General features: G+C 51.1%; 1 pseudogene; it reads left to right on the top strand.

The window, feature by feature from the left end:
• Positions 1-592: 592 nt before the first annotated feature.
• On the top strand, positions 593-8,621 carry LOC120669078 (annotated as a pseudogene).
• The last annotated feature ends 467 nt before the right edge of the window (positions 8,622-9,088 follow it).

The raw sequence follows: 9,088 nt of genomic DNA, 5'->3' as shown, positions 1-9,088 counted from the left end.
GTGATGGTTTCTTTTAATACTATTATATTAAAATAATAGATGAAAGCATATGATCCATGTAACTTGAACAGCTGTCAGAGGGAGCTGCATGGAGGAGCTCACGATCCAGCAGCAAGACAGCGCTGCTGCCTTTCCCTCCTCTGCACCGGGCTTGGAACCAGCCACCAGATCCGATCGCCTCCACCAAAATTGCCAACCGGAGCTCCCCCAGCTTCCATAGTCCAACCCCTGCAATCTCCGCATACACTCTCTTGGCATTCCTCCTTTTCAATCACCCAGTAATTAGGACTAATTTTGCTATGATTTCCGTCTATTGCTGTGAAGCAAACAGAAGTAGGTCTGCGTTGCTGCTGCTGGCACCCTGCTTCTCCTCTTCCCACGCAAGCACAGCAATAGATCTCCTCCAGTCCGTAAGAAGTAATTCGTGATCCCCTAATTTCTTCTGCTCGTTTCTTCCCCCCAAATTAAACACCAGAGCAACTCGTACAACACAGTTCCTCCCGGACTGGACCGGCGGCACCTTCGTGTCTTGCGCAAACCCAATTCAAACGCGCGTGTTAGCAACCACATCCACGGACCCACCTTAAGCAAGATGGAGGAGAGCGCGAGCGGGCTGGAGGTGCGTACGAGTCATCGGATTTTGGTGGCGGAGTTGGGGACCTCGTCGACGGAGACCCACGGCTCCGGCGCCTCCGCGTCCTTCCGCTTCAGCATCGCTGAGGCATCCATGACCTTCTCCGCCGCGCGCCCGGAAGGTTCGCTCCGGCTTGAGCTCTTCGTGGGCAACAATACAACAGGCAAACACCCAAGGTGCCCGTTTCTTCGGAATTAGCCGTTGCGCCCCCGAAAATCGATTTTCCAGCCCCCTCCCCTCAACGGCTATAAATCCCCTCCGCCGCTCCGCCCCGATCCATGTCCGCCGCCGCCGCCGCCTCCTCCGCCCGTCCCGCCGACGACCGAGCGCTGCCCGCGCCGCCGCGCACGGGAGGTCAGCTCCCGGTACCTCTCCACGCTCGTCCCCGCCACCCCGCGCCTCTCCACCGCCTCGTCCACGCGATCGCGCTCCCCGACCCCGTCCCCGCGCGGCCGCCAGCAGGTGGCCATGCCCTTCAACGAGAACCACCCGCCGCCACCGCCGCCGCCCACGGGCACCGTCGCGCTCAGGCGGGCCGTGCAGAAGCTGTTCGAGGAAACGGGCGCCTGCAACCCGCACGCCTCGGTGGGGTCCAACTCCTCCGGCGCCGCTGCGGCCACTCCGCAGCCGCTCCCGCGCTCCGCCAGCGGGCCAGCCGCGCCCACCGCGAGGAGGGGTTACCCGCGCCTTCCGACGCCCGCGCGAGCCGGCTCGTACCCTTCCGCCGCTGTGGACTCCGACGCCGCGTCGTGCCCGGTCACCGACTTCTCCGAGACCGAGGGCGGGCTCGGGGTGGCCCCAGCCGCGCTGTGCGATAAACCGCTGCTGCTCGGCCCGGCGTCCTGCCGGGGCGGGCGCCTCTCGTCGGAACTCCGGTCGTCGGTGCCGGAGTCGTGCGGATCCGCTCGGGCGTGCAACCCGCTCTGCTACCGCTCGCTCAACTCAGCATTGTCGATCTCTACGGCGACGACAGGGAAGCTGACGACGGCAGCGAGGCCACCACAGCCGCAAGGGGCAAAGGCAGCCGAGCTGAAAAAGGCGGTGATTGTGGGGGGCAGGAAGGTCGCGGGGAATCAAGAGGACGTGCACCAGCTACGGATGCTGGACAATCGGTACCTCCAGCATAGGTTCCTCAACGCCCGGGCTGAAGCGGCAACCAAGGCCAAGGCTGCTGCTGCAGAGGTAAGGGCTTTTAAGTGTATTAATTAGGGGGGAAGAAGTCCATTTTACCCCCTCCAACTATCACCGAAGTCCGAATTTCCCCACTCAACTCCAAAACCGGACATATCCAACCCCGTATATCTAAAACCGTGCAAAATACCCCCCTCGGCGAGAAGGACGGCGGTTTTGGTTGTGTGGGGCCCACTTGTCAGGGTGACACGTCATCCTCTCCTCTATCCTCTCGCCCTCCCTCCCTCCCTCCCTCTCCTCCATGGAGCTCCCGGGGCAGGGCGGCACTCGCCGGGGAGGGGCTTCCTAGGGGCGCCGGGCACGGGGAAGGGGGGCGCCGCTACACGGCAAGCTCGGAACTGGGGTCGGCCGGGGCAGGGTCTCACCGGAGATGGGTGGACAGCAGTGGCTTCACGGAGCTAAAGGCCACGCAAAGAGCCTCCACTGATGCCGCTGAGCAGCAGCTCGTGCGGCCGCAGTAGCGTCGGGGAGGGCGGCGCTGCCGCGGCGTAGTAGGAATAGGAGAAGTCAAAGTCGGAGGCGTCGGGCACGCCGGCGGCGGCCCAGGAGAGTGCGCCGGCCATCTCGTCGGGGATGAGCGGCGCGCGGCAAAGCGGGCATGTCCGCTGGTCGTGGTCCATCCACCGGTCGAGGCAGCCGCGGTGGAAGACGTGGCGGCAGTTGGTGAGGCGGCGCACCTCGTCGCTGCCGCCGATGCCACAGAGGCACACCGCGCAGTCGCTGTTGATGTCGTCGGTGGCGGGGCCGATGCTGGTGCTGCGTCGTCGCCCCCTGCGTCGCGTAGTGGTGGTGGTGGCCTTGCAGCAGAAGCGCCTGGTGGTTGGGGGTCGTCCCCGAGATCCAGCAGGTCGCTGAGGCCGATGGCGTGGAACGCCCAGAGCAGGAAGCGGCGGCGGCGGGCAACGGGCAGGTGGGTGGCGTGCAGGGAGAGAGCGTGAGGAGGTAAGCGGCCTCGCGCAAGGGCGGCGGCGCCCGGCCGCAGCCCCGACCGAGGACGGCGGCGCCCGGTGGCTGCAGCTCTTGGCAGCGGCGGCGCCCGGCAGCGGAGTGGCATGCGGCCGGCAGAGCACTCGCACGGACGCCGCACCGAAGCTCGACGAACACCAACACCACGCGTGGGTGGCGGCGCACGCGCGGCGGCGGCGGCCTGCGCGAGGGCGGCGACGCGCGCGCAGGCGGCGGCCGGCGCGAGGGCGGCGTCGCGGCGCAGGCGGCGGTCGCCGCGCTGGCAGCACCCCGCGGCGGCCAGGGCCCGAGTGCAGGCCCTGCGCGCCGGCAGAGGGCGGCGCGGCCCAGCGCTTCGGCGGAGGGCGCGGCACCGAGTGCCCGGCTGCGCCAGCGGAGAGAGAGAGGGAGAGAGAGGGGGGAGAAGAGGAGAGAGAGGGAAAAAGAAAAAAAAAGAAAAAAATGACGTGTCACCCTGACAAATGGGCCCCACATGCCACGTCAGCCGAAACCGCCGTCCTTCCCGCTGAGGGGGGTATTTTGCACGGTTTTTGATAGTTCGGGGTCGGATATGTCCGGTTTTCGAGTTGAGGGGGGAAATTCGAACTTCTGCGATAGTTGGAGGGTGTAAAATGGACTTCTTCCAATTAGGGGCGAATGTCTTGTTCTGATCAATTGAGGAATTATGAATTTAGATGCTGACGATGATGTTATTTTTGTTTTGTTGGGTGTGATGAAATCTCTCTATGGGCTCGCCGATAGGCTCATGGGTCTACATGAATCCGTTGCCGAGAAGAGGGCAGAGGTGGACACAATGAGACGGGAGCAGAGACTGTTCTCCGTGGTGAATGTTTAGGTAAGGGGAATTTAGGCAACTTTTGCGTTCTGAAAAATTTGAATATCTTGGCAATGGAGTTGAATGGCTTCGTAACTAGTGCTACAGATAATGTGTGACTATTGAATCGAGCGGCAAAGTTGTTTGAATTGGGTATGTTGCGTGAATGAATTTATTCTTGATTCACGTGAGAGAAGAGGCCTGGTGTGTCCCTTCAAGGCGAGGGGAGTTGAACACGTGCTTTAGAGGACATTACACAGCATCACTATTGTCAACTGAACTTTGAGATGAAAATGCATCTAATTAAATGATTTCCCAGGTTAAATACCCAGAACTGCATTCAATTTCCAACATTCAGTTGGTATTTCTTTTGTGCTGTTTCACATACTTGATGGATATGTTTGACTGGTGCCAACTAAGAGGTTCTATCTGTTACAAATGAGGCTTGTTGTATTGATAGAGGCCCAAAGGGTAATATATATAGAGTACATGAGACACCCCAAACCCTAGAATATGTGAAATAACTAAACTACCCTTGACACATATATAGTGACTATAATACCCTTAACACCCCCTCTCAAATGCAACGTGAATGCAATGCCGTTGCATTTGGAGAGTTGATACTAAGCACTAGACTCAAACATAAACATGAAAATAATACATCCAAAGTCCGAAATCAAAAGATGTCGTCGAAGCGTGCAACTCTTGGAACATGTCGATGTAGAAAAAGATCTCCTCCACAAGCGGGTATCGCCTTCACAACTCGTACTTCAGCGAATAGCCCGAGTCTTCACAAACCAGTACGTCGACTCCTCAAATATGAGTCTTGCTTTGGAGACTTTGAACACGACAAGAACAGTGAGATGTGCCAAACCAGCCAAAGATAGAAAGTACCACTGCAAGACGGCAAGTGGTGAGACAGGAAGGTGATGACGACAAATAGACAGCCATTGATCATGACGTGGAGCAAGACGGCTCCGAAAGAGACCAAGAGGGCATTGTCGCACCACAATAATGATGATGAGATTAGCTAAATCGACGGGACTCAGCTAACCATAAAATAAAAAGATATTGGCTGACTGACAATCATGAATTTTGTGGACACGCACGGCATTGACGAACCGGAGAAATATATGTGGACTTGGATTGATATGGCTAGAAGTGGCATGACTGAGATGCTAACTGGACACGATACAAGAACACTTAATATAGCAGTAGATAACTAGCAGCAGCAGATAGATAGCAGCAGCACGCATGCAAAAGCACTAGAAATTGCAGCAGCAGGATACAAATGGGAGGAACAATGGGGCGCAAACCATCTCAATCGAGCCTGCAACAGCCCAAAATGACGGCCCAACAGACCTGCAGGCCCAAAGTTGAGCCACAGATCACGGGAAGGCAGGGGTGGGCGGCTGCGCTGAAGCAGCAGCAAGCACAGGCGCAGCTGCAACGAGCGGACGGCTGCGACGGGGATAAGGGAGGTGGCCGCGACGGCGGCCGGCGACGAGCGGACGGCCGTGCGGCGCACGCGCGGACGAGATCCGCGACGGGCGGACGCGGGCAGATGGCGGGGATGAGCCGTGACGGGCGGCGGCAACGGCGACGAAGAGGTGCGGCGTAGATGGCGGACACACGCGCGGACGGGAGGCGGACGGCGGCGCTGGACGGCCTCCGCGACGGGCGGAGATGAGGACGGGCCGCCGCGCGCCGATGGATCCGTGATAGGCGGAGACAAGGATGAACGTGCGGAGGAGAGCCGGCGGACGGACGGGCAGCGCTGCTGCGCCGCGCAGCTGCTGCTGCTGCGCCGGCGGACGGTGGAGCGACGACGGATCCGCGACGGGCGGATCTGAGGCGGCCGGCGGGTGGGGGCGACGACTGCCTGGCGGCGGGAGGGATCTGAGGAGGCCGCGGCGGGGGGGAAAAAAATTGGTACGCTGCTCTGCTCTCTGCTGCTATGACTCGATCTACAAAAGAGCATGGGTTTGGGGCTTGGAGATGCCGCCCCCAGGAGCGAGACGAAGCTCCCAGGGGCAGCGCAACGGCGACGATGAGGGTGGCGGCCAATCTAGATCGAGACCTGCTCTGTTACCATGTTACAAATGAGGCTTGTTGTATTGATAGAGGCCTAAAGGGCAATATATATAGAGTACATGAGACACCCCAAACCCTAGAATATGTGAAGTAACTAAACTACCCTTAACACATATATATAGTGACTATAATACCCTTAACACTATCCTCATAAATAAGCTGTTGTCTTTTGTATTGAGTACAGAAGTACAGAATATGCTTTTGAAAGTAATGGATAGTGTATGTGTTTGAGGTTATTTGTATCAAAGTGGGAAATGTATTTACCTTGATTTAGATTTGTCTGCTGAGATGTATGCTGCAAAGGAAATGATACAGTTAATTGATGCACCTACCTGCATTTTCATTGTCTGACTTGCATACAAAGTTCCAAATTGTAGGTCGTTTTGAGTTTTTTTAATACATAGTGTTTGCTATGCACCTAAATACACACTTTGTCTAGATACATAGGAAAAGCTATGTATGTGGAAAAGCCAAAATGACCTATAATTTAGAACGGACGGAGAAGCATATAATTTAATTGGGCACTCCTCTATTTTAAAATTCATTTTTAATCAAAGATTTATTAATATTTTTGTTTTACAAAACTGTCAGGTCCCATACTTGGATCAATGGACTGATATCGAGGGGGAGCATTCAAGTTGTCTTAGAGGGGTAACAACAGCTCCGCATGACGCCTCCCTACGATTACCAGTCATTGGTAATGTCAAGGTAAAATTCCCATAGAAATTCAGTTTCAGGCATAAACTGCATCAATTGCTTTTGTGTATCATGTTGTAAAAGTTTCTGAAATGATCGCAGGCAAAATGTGAGGAAATTACAGACGTGCTTACCTCAGCTGCTCAACTGCTGGAACCACTATCACCTTGCGTTGGGAATTTCTTGCCAAAGGTAAAGATCATATCTTGAAATGTGCATCGATAAAGCACTGTATATATCCTCAAACTTGCTGCATATAGCAGTATATGACATCTTAACTTTCTCAATGTACATACATATTGTCCAACTTATAAGACATAGTTCTAAACAAGGTAGTAAGTGAAAAAAAAAACAAATGGAAGAGCAAGTTAACTACTATTGTTTATTTTAAATTAATAGATGATATTATGTGTTCTTGTTTATTCTAATATAACATTGATGATTGGTGTTTTGCAACACAGCATATTGCTTTAGTGGCTCTGTATGAATATTGTTTTCTTTTCATTCTAAACTAAGTACATACCTAGTGCTAGAAATTGTTCAAAATCCGATTTCACTTTGGAGACCTCCCTTATATTACTTATAAGAAAACCCATTTTATCATGTTCAGTACTTTGGTTCTATCATCTATACTACCTCTTATATTATTAAGGATCTGGCTGCTCTCTTGATTTTTGGAAAGCCAGGAGAACTTCCTGGTAGCTGAAATGTTCTCCACAATTATGAGTAAACATAGGAAGTAGTGATAGATTTCAGATTTGATAAAACAAAAGGAGTGAGGTTCCCAGAAAGACTCATAACTAATATGCTTCTTCTGGAACCAGATTTCATAACCTTGATCACCAACTGATGTCTGAAAAATTCACTAATAGAAGAAGGTACCGTAATTTGGATCATTCTTTTTGTGATATTTATGCTACAAAGTTTTGATCTCATAACCTGATTTTATAACCTTGGTGCCAAACGAAGGAAATGATGACATTTGGAAACTTTCACTAATATAATGAACTACTGTATTCTGGGTCCTTTACTCCTTTTGCCTGTGTACCTATATGTACTAATGTTTGATCTTGTCATGTAGGTCGAAGAAATTGATGATGTAGCCTGTAATCTTGCGCAAGTTGTTGCAACTGAAAGAACATTGATAGAAGAGTGTGGTAATCTGTTATACCAAGCACATGACCTTCAGGTATGAGTCCAAATTGATAGTTATCTTACTTTTAACCAGAATATACTCACTGTCCTTGTCTTCTATGTTAACCCTAGCTAATGCATTAATAATTTCAATTGGTGTAGATGCGGGAGTACAGTTTGAGGAGTCAATTGATGCAACTAAAACAAACTGAAGCAACATGAGAAAATTAAAGGAAAAGGAAAAACACACTGCCAGCTCTTTCCTCCGACTGTGGGGGAGCAAACTTTGCTCCACCGTTGGGTGTCCATGTGTCAGGAGGTGATTCTGATCATACATATCTTCTTTGGATCAAGAATAGCTGATTCTTTTCCAGTGTATATATATCATTGTTTGTAGTTTATTGTAGAGGCATTTGTGTTGTCTGGTGATGGGAAGAACAGACAAAAGTATCATCTTACCAACGGATAAGAAGTCTCCACTCCAAACTTCCACAATGCGTAGCAATTACTAGATTCTTTAGAATCTCAAGAGGACTACAAAAAACAGTGGCACCCTCATCACATCATAATTTAGCATCAACAACAGTTGTCTGCTCTTTGTAAAAAACGGTAAGAAATGGCTAAACTCAGGAAAAACATACTTGTACTAAGTTAAAAAAAAAGCATTATGCTTTACAGGGTGGTCATTTCATTTGTTTTATTACGTAAATGATCAGCAGTGAGATACGGTAATTTTCTTCAGAACCTTGATCTGACCTGAATACCTGATGTGTTCTCTACATGTTCGAGAACTGATATAACAAGCTGAGTTGGAGGCGAAACTTGAGCTTCTGCTAGGCTAAAATCAAATCGACAAAGCTAAGCGAACGGTGGTCCGTTAGCTTTTGGTGGAACTTCAGCTTTTGCAGGAACCAAACTTTGCTGCTGCATCTTCATATTTTTTTATGAAACCTATCTTTTGTTCTTTCTGGTCCACTTTGTTGTTTCTGCTCCCGGGATGTTGGTAGGCTAGTTCTGATGGATGGAAAAACCATATGTGATCCTTATTCTGGTGTCACACTGGATACAAACATTATTCATGTGATTTTATAATTTGGCCTGGAATTGCTTATTGTGATTTTTGGGCTAGAATTTTTGTTTTGATAAATGAGCTGGGAAAACTGGTGGGCTGCTTTTTTATATGGGCTGTGTATAAAGTTGAATTTGGTTAGTTGCTAATTAATGGTGGGCTGTGTATAAATTGGCTTAACGTCACCTCCCACATCAGCATCACTTTCCACATCACTGTCATGTCAGCAACTATGTTATCCGCCGTGTCAATGTACAAATCATCGTTGCCATCTGCATCATTGCCATGTCATCAGCCACGTCATTCTCTATGTTATCAATATGCGATGTGGCAATTGAATCTATGACGAATATTACACTGTTTGTAACGTTTACTTTCATCATAAAGAATGGGCTTACATTGGGGTGCAGGGGCCAAAGATATTTTATGACGGTTTCAAAACGTCACGGATTAAGCAATCTGTGATGATTTTGTTAAAAACATTATACAG

The sequence above is a fragment of the Panicum virgatum genome, chromosome 4N (assembly GCF_016808335.1).
Source record: "Panicum virgatum strain AP13 chromosome 4N, P.virgatum_v5, whole genome shotgun sequence".
NCBI classification, from domain to species: Eukaryota; Viridiplantae; Streptophyta; class Magnoliopsida; order Poales; family Poaceae; genus Panicum; species Panicum virgatum.
Note: the sequence above shows the minus strand (reverse complement) of the source record. Positions and strands in the feature narration are given on the sequence as shown.